Here is a 16,596-nt window from a genome sequence, read left to right on the forward strand (position 1 = left end):
CAAAGCCAGAATGGCAACGCAACCTGAGGCAGGAAGTGGGGAGGAGAGAGAGAAAGCAACCTATCTGCAGTTGCAGTGCAAAGGGGTAGGAGAAAAAAGTTTGAATTATTTCAAAGAACAAAGGCAGTTTTGAGGAGACTCACCCAAGCAGCTGAAAACTCTTCTTATTCTCCTGGCTGTGTTAGCAGAGAAAGACCCGCCCCCTCCAGGGTCACATGGTTCAGAATGCTAGTCAATGATCAAAGGAGCATTGTCATTCTCTGAATAATGAGCATCCCACAGTGCAATGGAGGTAGGCAGAAGCTGGGAGTGGGGGGTAATTGCTGCCCAGGGGTGCAGATAGCAAAGCCAGAGTGGCTAAAAAGGGGAAAGGTTCAGACCCGGCTGTTTAAAAAAAGAAAACGGCTGGACAAGTTCTCCTGAAGGCAGCACAGTGTCTCCAAGGAGGAGATGAGGCTTTGGTGGTTAAAACACTCTCATGGCAGACTCAGAAACTAATATCCTGTCTTCAAACATGTTTACTTTAAAAAAAGTACCATAAATGTCATTCATTTCAGCGGGGCTTGCAAAAAAAAAGCAGGCTTAGGTCTAGGTCTGCAATCCTCTGCATTTTTTTTTCTTTCTTTCAAGGAGCAAGTCCTGTTGAACTGAAGTGGGCCTTTCTACCAAGTAAACATGCACAGATTGAGCCTGTGTATCCTCTCCCACCAAGGGGAATCTGAGCTGGCAAAGGCAGCAACAAGCTTACTCACAGCAGAGTCCTGGTAAGGTTCTGCAAGCCTGGGCACAATCCTATGCACACTCATGAAAATCCCCACTTAACTTAAATAATAATAATTATTATTATTATTATTATTATTATTATTAATACCCCGCCCATCCAGCTGGGATTCCCTAGCCACTCTGGGTGGCTCCAACAGATTAAAAACAGATTAAAACATCAAATATTAAAAACTTCCCTAAACAGGGCTCAGTGAAACTTACTTCTGAGTAAGCATGTAGAAGATCAAAAGGCTGCACTTCAAAAGCATGAGTGCTAATTCAAAGCAGAAGATTAATCGCAGTGAAGATTCCTCCCCCCCCAAAAAAAAACCCAACATACATTTATCCAGTTTTCCTTACACAGCAGCAGCAGCAGCAGCAGCAGCAGCAGCAGCAATAATGCAAAAAGCCAGTGAAGAAAAGCAGTTGGGAGCATGGGGCTTGGAAATGGCAAAGCTAAATCCAAATCCCACCTTAATTTGGCTAATGGTTATGGGCAAGGTCATTCTCTGGGTAGGTCTACTCCACAGGGTTGTTGTGATGTTAAATTGTTGCCCCAAGGTCTTTGTATAACTAGGCACATATGATCCCTAATGATATCTCCCCACCAATACAGTGGTACCCTGGGTTACGTACTTAATCTGTTCTGGGTTACAGTACGTAACCTGAAAAGGACGTAACCCGAACAATTCGTTCTGCGCATGCACAGGCCGAAAAAACCTGAAAAACTGCGAAAAACGCTCTGCACAAATCGCACAAGTGTCGGGTTGCGCTTCCGGGTTAGCGGAGTTCATAACCCGAAAAGTACACAACCCGGAGCGTACGTAACCCGAGGCACGACTGTACGCCCATTCCAAGGCTGGCCCCCTCACACATAAAGCATGGGTGCTCATTTCTCCCCCTCCTTCGCCAAAGTCCTCCCATCCCAAGACAAAAGTACAGGTACCTCAAAACACAGAATGGGAAAGCAAACAAGGCCTTAATGGGCCAATGCGGAGGGTGAACAAAGAACAAGCCAAATGCTAGCACAAAGTGAAAACAATGAAGATGGAAACTGAACTGGCTGGAGTTCAGGAGACTGAATGACTTGTTATGGGTGAAGCAGGTGGGAGGCAGAGGCATTCTTAACTGGAACACAGGACTGGGTTTCCTGACTGCAGACCTGAAGCTGATGATGGCCTGATCCAGCATGTGTGCCTAACCTGACTGATACCAATGGGACTAAAGGATCAGGCTATTAAAAGGAAGTCTTCCTCAAAACCAGTTGTTGTTGTTGTTTATTTCCCTCTCCTTCTTGGGATGCATGTTTTGGATAAAATTATGTGCACATTGAATTCGGAGTAAATATGGCTGTTAAGTTGCTAGCTGTTGAGGAAAGCAGCTCTAGAAACACGACGGCTTGCTTTAAAATCTGTCTGCCCTTTCAGCCAGGTTTTCTGTGCATTGGAATTCTTTTTTCCCTGCCCCACCCCAGAAGAGAGACCAGGCTTTTATGGTTAGACGAATGGAGTAACATTTGGGAAACAATTACCGGTATTTGGCTGTTTGCTCTTTATATGCCACTGAGCACAGTAATTGTGGTCGTCTTCTAAAAGAAGGAAGAATTTGGCATTTCAGACTAGAAGAATGTGTGTGTATCAGGAAGAAACATAAAAATGGTAGGATGGTTTTGAGAGAAACTTTTTTTGGGGGGGGCAGTCATTCATTGGTCTTCAGAGGGAGTCAGCTTCCATTCCTACGTTGCCACCCCCTGCCCAAGATTAACAAATGGGACTTCAAAGCTCCCTGTAAAATAGGCTAAATAAATTACAGAGGATGATGGGATTGTTTTGTGTTATTACCAAGCTATTCCTAGAAAGCTACACTGCAGTCTTGGTGCTCTCCAAATGTTGCTGGTTGGGCCAGATGAGAGTTGTAGTCCAACAGCTTTCATGAAAGGCAGAAGTTTGGTGAAAGCTGCTATGCAGGCAAAAGAAGGGATGCTTGGATCAAATGCTGCAGGCAAGAGCTTGCAGACTTGGAGGGGCCCTTTCATCATGACAGCTAGCAAACTCACACCAACACATTTTGGACCCGTGTATATTCTATGGTTGGTGGTTCCCATCTCAGGTAGGATGCATCCTATGAAGCTTTATTGATGTGAGGCTTTAAAAAATAATATTTTATTGCATTGTGATTTTAAATAATTATACTGCACTGCCTTCAGTGGGCACTAGGAGGGTAGGACAGAAACAGTAAGATAAATGAATAACAGGCAGAAATTCAACAGAAGAAGCTTTCTCATCACATCATCTGAGGCAGTGAAAGCCTCACTTGTTGAATTTGTGTCTGCCATGTAGCCATCAAAGAAACAGGGCTCCTGCCTCTGAAAAGCTGACAGCTCTGTTTACACACCTCTACACAAGTATGTTATTTGGAAATCTGTATCAGTGGAGCATAGTACCAGGCAACGTGTACCAGAACTCAGAAAAAAGTCTACTCTTTCTTTCAAGAAGCTGAAAGGAAAAGCAGTTGTGAACAGGCCTGGAGGTAAACTCAAAAGTATTTGCAGACACAGACTAATGGGGCTTGGAAATGTTTCAAAGTTCATCTAATGGTCCATTCTCCTACAGCACCAAGACAAAAATTAAAAAATTAAAATTAAAAATCCAGGGAGCAGCTATAAGTTGGTGAAATATTGCCTCTATGCAGCAACTTGGTAAGGGGATCAAATGGAATTTTGTTTTTTTAGAGGAAGGGGAAAAATGGGAGTGTTGACTGATAAATAAGTCAAAGGCTGTTAAGCCAAACTATGAATGTCATTATTCAGTTTAAACAGGAAATTTGCTGCATTTTGACCTGTCATGCTATGCTATGCTATGGGCTGAGCTGTTCCAGAGACTGCAGCAGCAACAGAAAGATAACGTTTTGGTTACATTTAAGAGATAGCCACAAAGATAGCAGGCTGCTTTCAAGACCAAGCAACAGGGTTGCTAAACCAGCCTTTCATACCCAGTACAGTATAGGAAGAGGGGCCATAAGTCAGTGACAGAGTACAGGCCTTACATACAAAAGGTTCCCAGTTCAATCCAAAGTATCTCCAAGCCCCACCTTGCCTGAGACCCTGCCTGGAGAATTACTGCCAGTCAAAAGGATCTAAATCCTAAATGAACCAACTCCTGGCTCAGATTCGCACATAATTCTCTTGGTGTCCATATCGCTCTATATGAGAGCCTGATGACAGTGTATAAAAACAGTATTAGCATTACTAGTAACACCTTTTCACAACTTTTGCAAACAAAATCCAAGTGACACAATGCTATTGTTTACTAAGCTTGGGGATTCAGGTACGTCACGTTTCTTTGGCTTGCTTATATACCGTATTTTCCAAAATAAATTGAATGAGTAAGAATAAATTGGAACACATAAAAACGAAGGAGGATACAAATTACCACCTATTACAGGCACCAACAGAGCGATCCTATAGTCACAGTACATTGGGACTGGAGACATGTCTGCTTCCCATCCACAACACCACCCTGTTTCAACTTCTCCAGTTGAATGACTCTGTTTGTTGAGTCTTGTGTCCTCATATCTGGGGAATTCCACCAATATTTCCCCCCCCCCTCTCTCTCATAGTGGTGGTGTAACTGGCATTCCCCTTCCTGCTTACTCATAGATCTTTCAGTCAGGTACTGTAAGAATACCAATCATTTCCCATCCACCCCCCATGCCTCATTCTGAGTTTCTTTAAAGGATTCACGTGAGATTTGTTGTCAGAAGTGTTTTGAAAATCCAGGTAACACAATGCTTGCCAGACTCACTCTTTCTGTATGCCTGCTGACACCTTCATCATATGTCAAATGTTGGTGATGCAAGGTGCATGCTAATTTCACCCCTGCAAGGTTTGCTCTTAAAATAAAGCCACAATAATGCTTCCTATTAAATTTAATCATCAGAACTCTAACCCTTTCAAAAATTGGTGTAAATTGTGTACATTCCACTGCTAAGTAGGTGGGTTTTTTATTTTTAATATACATTATTTCAATTAACAACTTTCAGAGTTTCAAATCTGAATGAAGAACTGTTGAACAAATAACCACACGTTCCGTTGACCTCTTGATTTGTCAGTTTCTTCTGAAACATGATCTTTTGGCATCCCTATTTCATACAGTTCTTCAGAAGCACTACCTGGGACTCACATTACAGAACTGGGAGGTGATTCCCCCCCCCTTTTAATAGAATATGGGTGTAAAAAGATACACCCCATAGCTGCAAGTGCTTCCCACTGTATAATGTGTGCAGCAGCCCTCCGTAAGACCCACATATAACACTGTGGAAAGAAATGTTGCTGTGTTTGCCATCTAGTTCTGGAGAACTCAAAAGTCTCTGCACATTGCTTTGGCTGGCCTAAAAAGGGCACTGCCCTAATTCGGAGCCAGTGTGGTGTAGTGGGCAGAATGCTGGACAAGGATCTGGGAGACTGGGTTGAAATCCACACACAGCTATGAAGCTCACTTGGGTGAACTTGGGCCAGTCACCTTCTCTCTCTCAACCTAACCTACCTCGCAGGATTGTTGTGAAGACAATACAGGGAGTTGTGCAGCCATAGGTGGCACCTTGAGCTCCTTACAGGAAAGGCAGAATATTAACACAAGAATAAATCAATAAATTTCAGAAACGTAGGGTCATTCTGAAGCGGAGGATCTGGCCTGGCCTTATCTCCCCCGACCACCATAGCCCAAGTTTGACAGGTGTGTGGGGCATCAGGTGTCCCAATGTTACCTGCACCATTTGAAATTAAACTATATGACATGTGTGGTGCTTTGAAGCTGCTACAGTCAGCCGACGATCAAAGTGTCAACATGCTGCCCATGGCTCCCTGCAGGCACGGGTGTTCAGCTGATCACCTCTGCCAGCAGAGATCTGTGCACAACATTATGGGAGCCCAGCAATCAGCTGACCACCAGGGCCTGAGAAGAGCCATGTCAGGCACTATGCAGAGGGCTCTGTAGGCAACTTCAAGCAGCTGGTCGACAGTGCCTTCAAACCACTTTTTGGTCCAGCCGTGACTTTACCTTTCCAGCACCTGACATATATGGCATCAGGTTTAAGGCAGGTAGGCAGGGCTTGGCCAAAATAGCCTCACGGGCCTAAAGTGGAGTTCTAATACACATAAATACACACTACTGCTTCAGTGCTATCTCATGCATGGCTGTGTGTTGTGTGCCTATTAACTCTATCCAAGACAGGGTGTCGCGTCCCATTTCACCACTTGAGGTGAAACAGGAAGTGCTGCTTTGCCCTGCCACTGCTCCCACCACCACCTACCTGCTCCTGCTGCCGCCACCACGTGCCCTGCCACATCTGATGTGGGAGAAGGAGCGGCACCACCACTGGCACTGATTTTGGGAGATACTGCACCCAAAATGGATGTGGTTTTGCCTAAAATCTGTGCCGATGGCAGTGGCACTTCTCTGCCACTGGTGGAGGTGGCAGGGCAGGCAGGGCACCCATGGGTGTGCTGCATAGGGGGCTTCTGCTGCCTGAAGCAGAGGCCTCAGCCTGCCTAATGGCTGGGCCGGCTCAGATCCAAGAGCTGATATTGTCTATACAAAATGGTATCTGAACTGTATCTAGTGGGCAACCAGCCAATAACAGCTCAGTGGGGGGGGGGGGCTAATATGAACAGCTTTTTTTGGGGGGGAGGTCTGTTTGGTGATTATGTTGCAGCTAGTCGGCTCAGCTAGGCAGTGTGGGAAGAATGACTTGTTGGGAGTAACTCAAGAGTGCCAGGCACTCTGCTGTGCATAATCATGCTCCAAGGTCTGAGCTGGGATTGCTTGATATGTTTAGATTTCCCATAGATGTATAGGATCATTAGGATAGTTTGCTCTGACTATAATAACACATTCACCTGGCCTTCCTGTTTGCTTCGGCAACAGGTCTATTCCTCAGCTTGCCCCATTACTGCTTCCTGTTTCTCACTCCTACACCCAACTCTAATGCTCAGTCCCTGCTTTCTCTCCCCATGTCCATCTGATGCTCTGCAGTCACAACGGCCACCCAGTAAGCAGCCATCCTATGTTCAGCCACTCCTTCCCAACTCTTGCCACCCCCCCTTCCTGGAAGAAAACGGTGGATCAAATATGAAATGCAACATTCCTCTAAAGGTACCACACCATTTTAATTCAAATTTAATTGAGATTTATTTGACCAATAGTGCAGGTTGGTGGGAATGGTGGAGTTGGGAGAGAATGAACCAAGATCACCTAATAAAATGAAGCCAAATTCTGTTGGACAATTCAGAACTGAACAATTCTGCTGAGATCTCTGCATTATAATACTGAACCGGTTCCTCCATTATACGTCTGCAGGGCATGGTTATGCTGAATTGGCTCATCACAGAGGTTAAGGAAAAATTGAATATGCTTATGAACAAGGACAGCCTCTCACCTCCAGAGGGCAGCTCAACCCTTCCTTTCTGCTCCAATGGAGTTGCAGGTTTGTGAGCCACTGGGCAAAGTATGGTTTCCCAGGTGCAAAACATTCAGGGGGACACCAGTGAAATACTTGGGAGCAGCACCAGATTGAAACTGCACAAGAACACAAAGGCACCCCAGGTCTTCAAGTTAAATAGGGTCACAACTTTGACTCAAAAATGCACATTCACAAATATCCTGCACTTGTGAAAAACCTTCAGAAGCCTTTGAGAGCTTCTCTATTATCGATAACCACTGCAGTTTGCAAAATTCCTTTCCCTGCACTGATGGGACCAGGAATGCTGCCCTAGGAATTCCAAGTCAAGGTAAAGAGGCAGTGGCGGACTAAGCAGTTTTACACTTGTACAAAGAAGCTGGAGAGGAGAAAGACAGAGTCACTACAGCTCCATGTTGTGACAACTCTGCTGCATTTCTACAATCTTTGTGGCAACGTCAGATTGGGAGCTGTGTTTAGCCTTGTCTTGCCTCCTTCACACACTGTGTCGGTACAAGGTTAGCCTGGTATAGCCAAAATGAATAACTGGCTGTTCACGGCAATGACACAGAAATCTATTGAAGCTTGTGTAGTCTGTTGGACAAAGACACAAATCCAGGTTTTCCTACTTTCTACATATGTCCTTAAAGTAAATACATAAAACCTGTCCGAACCCAGTTGTTTCTTCATTCAGCCTTCGACTAGAGTGGGGCTAGGGAAGGAACACCTTTAACATGATGAGTTCTGATGTTAGCATTGCCAATCAAAATGCAAACACTATAGGGAGAAACCTGCCACAGTATTCCATGGTGATACACTAGAAGGACTTCAAGCCTTGCTAAGTTTTTCAATGTACTAAACTATTTCTAATTTAGCAAGAGAAGATCCAATAAAAGAGAGAGAATCTCACTGCCTGAATAATACAACCCACAAATTTACAAACTTGGTACATTTAAACTTCAATGGGCTTAAGTCCATGGAGACTAAACCTAGTGCAGTTATGCATGCACTGGGTTTGCAATTTGCCTTTCACAGGCTCTATCATCCTCCAAATCCAGGGCAAAAGTATTATTTGGATATGTTCACATTACCACTTAATCCACAACCAGGAGCTCCCACTGCTAGTTTTTGAAGCAACAGTCGCATAATGTTAGCCACAATCTATATTAACTTTATAGTTTCTTTAAAATACTGTTTTTATGCTTCCCCACTCCCTCAAACCAGCTTCAATCCAGTTATAAAACTTAAGCTTCAGAATGGTGTGTACATTTGAGACAGCCATCGCACATGTGCAGATGAGCACACATGCACAGACAACAATTTCACGAATAGGAGTTTGTAAACTGCTTTGAGATTTTTCCTACAACCCAGTGGCGTATGAAATAAATAAATCGGAGTTCAGGGGTGTGTGTGTGTGCAGGAGCAAGGAAACCAAAATGGTCATGTGAAGACTTCCCTGCTCCCTCTCTGAGGAGAGACCTCCAGGTATATAAATTCAATCAATCAATCAGTACAACATTGTGCAAATGCAGCTTGAAACAAAGCAGGGGGGATGGCTTTGCTGCATTTTAAACCGCTAATGTGAACACGCCCTCTGTCCCCTGGGCAACAATACTGCAAGTGGCCCCCAACATTCCCCATCCCACTGTTTGGGGTTTGTGTGCTGCCTTGTGTGCTGGGAGAGTCTTATTACATCCATTGGGAGTCAATGGGAACCAAACTGTCTTAAATCAAAAAACTTCTGAGCAGAGTTCATAGGCTTGTTGGCGATATGTGTCAGGACAAGATTTAAAGAAAAGGTTTTTGTTTTAAATGGTGTATAGCTGTCCAAGAAGATAGTTTACATGTAGCAAATTCTGTCTTGCCAGCAGATAGCTCTTGGCAGTTGCTTTCCCCCTTAGAACTTGAGAGCTAGTAATAGAGGTTACTGGCTACTAGCGTGAGCCATGAGAAAGGAAGTCCCTTGGTTCAAATACCACCTCAACCACAAACCCCACAGCTGCCTTTACATATGTAAGCTACCATTCTCTCTTCTTCAGCTGCAATGTGGAGGTAATTACTTATATTAAAATGAACTACATAAATGTTAAGTATTATCAACTTAATGGCTGGGAACGGTGTTCTTTTCCTTCCCCATTCACCAAGGGGCTTTGCTTTTGAGATCTGAGCTGAGCTGCGGCTTGAGGGTGGAGGAGAAGCGCTTGCAGGTTCACTGAGGTCAGGGGTGCTCCGCTCTGAAGGTTTTTCAGTTGCGCAGGAAGGATGTAGCTTTCCTTTCTGGTGCACTTTGGTTTTAGCCAAGGGCAACATCCTGCTTCTACAGCAAGGCCTAGAGCTTGCAGCAGAGCAACCAGATGGCTCTTATTTTCAGGGAAACACTTTCTTGTAGAGTGCTGAACCTTATCCCAGAGCACCGCAGCACCACAGGGCATAGCGGATGTATTCCTGATTTCACAACATTCCCTGCTTCAAAGCAAATGCAATGCAACTCCACACAGTATGTCCCATTTTGGGAAATCTTGACCAGAGAGAAGCTCTAGCCTGCGGCGAAACCATGCCAGTTAACAGAGTACAGGCTCGCATAACACCACCAGGCACCTTTGAGTTTTTTAAATGAAATAAGTTAAATATATTATGAGCCTATGTTTCGCTTACATATATATCTCTACTGCAACACTTTTTCCTGGCAGTTTCCCCTTCCCCTTTCTTCATATTTCTGCAGAGGGTCCGGCTGACACAAAAACTGCTCCCTCCCCCCCCCAACACCATCACAGTCTTAACAGCACATCCAAACACACTCTGCACAGCCCACATTGTACAAATCCCAATGCAACATGATATTGATGACCCCACATCCCCGTAGGGCTGCCTTGTATTCACAGTGTTGTACAGAATAAGGGAGAGGAGAGTTCCAAATGGTCCCCATATATTATGTCAGCTTTATACCTTAAGAAAGGAACGGTGGTATATTCCTGGGGATGGCCCCTTCTTTACCAAAAAAAGGAGGAGGAAAAGAAGGTATGCCAGGCAATAAGCTATGAAAGGGTACAACAGTTATGGAGAGGGCCTCGTTCCCCTTTCTTCCTAATAAATGTCAGAGCTTTAAAAATGGATACAATTCCAGCCACTCTCTTGATCTTTTTATATGCCTAGTAAATCAGCAGCTGAAAAGCCCTTTCCTGAAATCCTTACCTCATGCCCCCAATAAAATGCACCAATTAAAAAAACATGTTTTCATGCTTCTTAAATGTGTGCCTGTAAGGTGGAGGCAGGGGGTGGGGGGTGGGAGAGGTTAACCGACACAATGGAAAGCAAGCATGGGATCCTGCTCTGGATCCCGCATCAAACTGGGACCTGTCCACAGCAGGCTGTGCCTGCCTCTTCTCTGCTTGAAAGGATTTGAGGAGGGATGTTTGCATGGTTGAGCATCCCACGACACTCATATGGGCAGTTCATTCACAGTCAACCCTGGTAATTTTTCTAGAATTTTATGAAATAAAAGAGAATTTTAACCTGCTTAAGTAGTTCAACTTTTTGTATGTTTTAAGCTGCTGCTGTAATTTTTCTTGAGTCCATTGGTTTACCTCTTTGTAAACTGCTTTGAGTTTTGTTTTTGTTTTGTTTTACAATCAAACAGATGTCAAAGAAATAAACAACTACCTGACTTTTAGAAAACATCTGAAGGCAGCCCTGTTTAGGGAAGTTTTTAATGTCTGATGTTTTATCGTGTTTGGGAGTCGCCCAGAGTGGCTGGGGAAACCCAGCCAGATGGGTGGGGTATAAACATTTAATCAATCAATCAATTATATTAAATAAATAAATAAATAAATAAACTAAGTGGAGGAACAGGGGTGCCCCTCAGAGAGGTGTAAGCAAAAATGAATGAGAACAGGATGATGTGCTTTGCCTATTTTCTGTCCACAGTCCGCATGTAGAAAGGAACTAGGCTCCCTTCAAACCAAAACGCAACATGTTTGCAACACTTGAAATCACAGAATTGTTTCTGGAAAAGAAAATGGTAGCTTTGTGGAACTGGCGCTGCTACAGGTGACACACAATACTCATTCTGCAGTTGCAAGAAAGCCAACTTTTAGCGTGGCAGCAGCTACACCTTGGAATTCCCTACCTATTGGCACCAAGCAATTACCTTGGCTGCACTCTTTTCCGTACCTGCTTAATGTATGTTTGCTTAGGCAAGCCTATTCAGACCTGTAGATGTTGACATGTTTAAATCATTTTCACTGTTAGTTTTCATCATATTTAAATGTTTTCAACCATTCTCATAGATCATTTTTTAAATTCTATTGTTAAATGTTTAAAGGTTTTAAAATGATTGAGCACTATATAGATTTTGGTACATAAAAAATAAAAATAAAGGAGGGGCTGCTTCTCACAGAGAGCCCGGTCCCCATCAGTGTGAGTCTTGATTCATTGCAATTACACCTGAACCTTGCAAAAAAAAAAGTGGGGGATGGGAGGGCTTTTCCTCTTTGTTTCCAAGTACAGTGGTACCTCAGTTTACAAACAATCCTGTTTATGAACTACAGTGTTACCTCTAGATGTGAACGGGATCCGTTCCGGAGCCCTGTTCGCATCCTGTGCAGTCCGCAACCAGCAGCGCTGCTTCTGCACATGCGCGGGTTGTGATTCAGCACATCTGCGCATGCGTGACCCGCCAAACCCGGAAGTAACCCGTGCCGTTCACAACCCGCAGCGAACGCAACACTAGGTACGACTGAATTCGGTTTACGAACTCCGCAAAACTGGAAGTAGTGTCCCTGTTTGCGAACTTTACCTCAGTTTACGAGCGGAAACCAAACATTGGAAGGGCACCGGCGGTGGGAGGCCTCATTAGGGAAAGCACGTCTCAGTTTAAGAACGGACTAAAGGAATGGATTAAGTTCGACAACCGAGGTACCACTGTAGCTTGTTATGCACTGTAAGCCACACTTAGTTGTCTAGTGCTACTGTGAATCTTTTAGTATCTTCTAGGATAAAATGGACTGCTGAACTCAGTGCAGGAGCTTCTCATGGTGATAGAACTTTGCACAATTAACTGAATCATTGTAAGGGTGTTGTTTCCGCTAAGATGTAACATCTATCAGAGACAGGATATGGGACTGGCCTCTTTGGTGTAACAAAATCCTCTCTCCAACTCCTAAGTTTCCCTGCCCTTCCTCCAAGCTTCCCTTCTCAAAATTTATCTCTCAAACAGTCCAAAGACCGATTAATGCATATACCATGAGGAGGGGAGCTACGCTTCTTCTGATATTAAACCTCGGCCAGCTTTGTTTAGGATCATAGAATCAAAGCCAGAAGAGACATACATACAAGTCAGTCAACACCACGATCCAACCGCACTAACAACAACAACAACAACAATTTTATTATTTGTACCCCGCCCATCTGGCCGGGTCCCCCCAGCCACTCTGGGCGGCTTCCAACAAATATTACAATACATTAAAATATCACAGATTAAAAACTTCCCTAAACATGTAGCCTATGTCCAAATTGTTGTGTACCAAGTAATGATCGGGAAGTCCAGGTTGCACCATGCCAGAGGGTGACTTTTGGAGCCTTCCTGCGCATTGTGTCTTCCCACTTGCTGGCCTTCACCAGGTTGGCATCATTACGCAAACTCCTAGTTCATGCCAGGACACCCTGGAAGAGGCACCCTCTCTGCCTGGAGTGGATACCCACACAGCTCTCATCTTCACCAGCAGAGCTGTCATGAAGCTGAGAAGCGGCAAAAACTCAAAATGCACAAATCGCTCAGCTGAGCTGGGCTGTGACAAATAGGCTGCTACAATGGACCATGCAGAAGACCACCTGGGGCTCATTTAGTTCCAGGCTCTGCCCCCTGATTTATATAACTGTAGTTAACAGAGTCAAAGAGCAGAAGAGAGAAGCACACTGCGGTGACATCTCTCTCTCCCCCTTCAGCTACCGGTATGTGTTTTGTGGGTATTTTGTCCACAAATTACAAAGTGCTCTGTGTCTCCATCTATATATTTTTACACACACACACACACGAGAGAGAGAGAGAGAGAGAGAGAGAGAGAGAGAGAGAGAGATTACAGTCGTATCAGATCTCTCTTCAGAAACTCAATTTAATATTTAGAACAAACCTGAAAATCACACTCCACCATTTATTTTCACTTTGTAATTAGACAATTATTTGCACGTCCTTCTTATCTGATTGATAAAGTCTGTTTCAGTAAAGCAAACAAAATTCGCTTTTCTAAAAGCTGACGGATGTGCCGAAGGCCTTCCTTATACCTGTATTGCAAGTGAGTGACTTTAGATACAATGCTATGCACTCTTATCTGGGAATAAGCTCCCCCCCACCCCACCCCAATACACTGGGAATTGCTTTTGGGTAAACACACACAGGGTCAGGCTGCATAAGGGAGGTGTGTGAACAAGCTGTTAGTCATCAATCTGCCATTCAGTTTCCAGACCTTTACACTTCATAAAATCCAACTTGTTTAGATCAGTTGGTGGTGTATGGAAGTCTCCAAATAAGCAGCATCCCAGCTTGTATGACAACAACCAAACTGTAACTGTCCTATACTAACAGTAGACACATTATCCAAGGGTGCATTCTTCATGTAGCCAAAAAAAGGCACCATCCACACACAAAATTGAATTTTAAGTAGACATGGGAGGTTTGCAGAAGTTGGGAGGAAATCAGCTGATTGGGTCTGAATGACCTCTAGTGCTACTTACGTTAATGGCTACACTAATGCATTTTATATCAGGATGACCTCTTTATTTCAGATCTTTAAAATACAGCAGCAGTTCTGGCTGGCAAAAAGCCTGCTGATACAATCTGCAGGCTGCTACCTTTGAGGCCCAATTCAGGGACCATTTCAAACTTGGCTGCTTCCTCTCCTTACATTTAACTGGAGTCAAGTATAAAGGGTACACACATTTTCAAATTAGGTGCACGTCTCTCTCTCTCTCTCTCTCTTAAAAAAGTGGAGGTGGCAGTCTGATCCTTCCCTAGAAGCATCTTCTGATTTTTTTTAAAAGGAGACATATTCTTAATTCTACAGGTATGTGGCTTTCATACTTCACATGCGCACGCATTCCTAAGTACAAAAAAAAAATGGTCCTTGGAATCTTCTCATTCAGAATCTAGTCCAAGATCCTGTCTCCCAACTGGCCAACCAGCCCAGAAGTAGGACTTAAGAGCAATAATGCTCTTCCCACTCCCATTGAACTCATGTAGTTCTCTGACATCAGGAAGGTGTCAACAATGCAACATTTTCAAACCTTGCTTAAAGCCTTTTTGTTTAAACAAGCTTTCCCAAAAAAAAATGTGACCTAACCACACAGCATTGAATTTGAACTTACTATTCTGGGTTTTTTTCTTGTATTTTTATGATACTTCTATGATTCTACATTGCCCACTGCTTTGAGATTTCTTTTTAAAATGATAAGTGGTATAAATAAATATTGGATTACACTGTCAATGTAGCTTCACTATATACTAACAGCTTAGATAAGGAAGCCAGAATTGTATTCCATCAGACATTGGGTTCATGATCATCACTTCATCCACCAACGCATTTCCTACTTGATCTAGGGACTTAGGAGTTGACCTTGTCAGTGGGGTGAACCCCTGGAGAGCAGGAAGAAGGCTCAAGCAGCCTGTGAGGTAATTTCCCACAGGCTCCAATTTATGATGCACTGGGCTTTAAGAGGAAGCGAGTTCATGGTCACCAAGAGTTTGTCTAAACACTTTGGTGCTTTCTTCAAAGCACAGCTCAGATCTCATTCTTTTCCCAAGCAAATCCTGACAGCTCTGAAGAAAGGTCCTAAGCTTCCCCCCTCCCTTCTTTTTAAATATCAAAGGGTGGGAGGGGCTGAAAAGACAGACTGACACAAGGAACAAGAACTGGAGTTGGTACAAGTGGAAAGAACTTGCAGAATTTTATATTTCACATCTCCAACATGGGCGTAGCCAGGATTTTTGTTAGAGGGGAGCAGGCCTTTTGTTTGGGGAGGGGTTGCAGAACCTCAGCTATGTATTTTTATTGGGGGTTTTTTATTATTTTGGGGGGCAGCTGCCCTCCCTGGCTACGCCCATGATCTCTAAAGTTTGCCTTCACCAAACTACAACTTACAAATTTATTTGAGGAACGTCATGGGAATTAAACTGAATAAACCAATACTGTATAGGTTTTAGGATTTATAGTTTGGATTCGTCCCCTGGACCTCAGAAACCCCACCTTCTGTCCCTGCAATTTGATCTGGAGACCATATTCTCAAATGTATGGCAACACTAGAAACATTCTAAATCCATTGCCTTGCAAAACATCAGATAATGAGCCATCTAGCTGTTAAGATTTAGCAACAATTTGTTCTTATTCATATACAAAGTATCTGAGGGTTTGTTAAGAGTTCTGATTAGATCTAGCACTTCCTGTTCCACACAAGTCTTATTCCAGAGGGCTGAGTTTGAAATGAAAAAGTTGAAAGTTGCCAGGGAAGTGGGCAGCAGATGCAGATTTTAATCAAAAGCTGCTCTTTCAGAGTGCTAATTGGCCTGCAAAAAAACGCTTGAGAGGTGTTATTGCATTGCTTCCACTTGGCTCGGGCTTTGTTGCACCTCTGTAAATAGAAATAAAAAAGTATTTTACTTTTAGAGATGGGAAACCAGTCACTGAGAATGGTTTCTCTCTCCTGTTTCTTCTTTGAAGCTGGCACAAGGAGAGTCCTACCAAGATGATGCTCATGGCAGAGTATAATGAGATCATGATGAGATAAGAGGGAAAGAGGAAGGTTTGCATAACTAAGGTTGTTTAGGGCTTCATACATTAAACCAGGGATCAGTGTGCAGGGATCAGTCAGCACACAATTCAAAGGATGGTTTAATGCCAGAGTGCTCTCAATATGTTGTGGAATTCCAACTCCCATCAGCCCCAGGAACCTTGACCAATGGTCAAAGGATCTCAAAGATGATGGGAGTTGTATTCCAACATCTAGACAGCACCATGCTGACTACCCCTCAATTAAATCACATTTGGCGTGTGCCCAGCACATTCATATAACTTTGCTGGTCTAAAGCTATCCCAGTGATTCCCACCCACTCAAGAAAGGGGCTGCTGCTGCATTCCGCACCAAGTTTCTATGCAGTCCTCAGAGGCAGATGTAATCAATTATCTGCAACCAACAGAGGAGCAATTTGAGTGCTGCAGTAATCTATTAACTACAACCAGATGAGCAGTTTTGAGTGTTATATTTATTTTCACTAATCACAACGCAAGCTCTATCAGCAACATCTTAGACAGGAGACACATGGTAATTTTTAGAGAGTTGAAAGAGTTGGTTTCAGTAAGGATTTGCTGCTCATGAAAATATTTGTCACCC

General features: G+C 43.7%; 1 protein-coding gene across 4 annotated transcripts in view; it reads right to left on the reverse strand.

Moving 5' to 3' along the window:
• SEPTIN9 (septin 9) overlaps positions 1 to 16,596 on the reverse strand; it is a 211,572-nt gene that overhangs the window by 53,270 nt on the left and 141,706 nt on the right. The window contains exon 1 of one of the 4 annotated variants that reach the window (XM_033139454.1): positions 144 to 242. The exons of the other annotated variants lie outside the window; for them this stretch is intronic. The gene's annotated coding sequence lies outside the window, so the exon portion shown is untranslated. Of the gene's footprint in view, positions 1 to 143; positions 243 to 16,596 lie in introns of those variants that run through there. 4 annotated transcript variants of the gene reach the window in all.

This window comes from Lacerta agilis, chromosome 2 (genome assembly GCF_009819535.1).
Source record: "Lacerta agilis isolate rLacAgi1 chromosome 2, rLacAgi1.pri, whole genome shotgun sequence".
Taxonomy (NCBI): Eukaryota; Metazoa; Chordata; class Lepidosauria; order Squamata; family Lacertidae; genus Lacerta; species Lacerta agilis.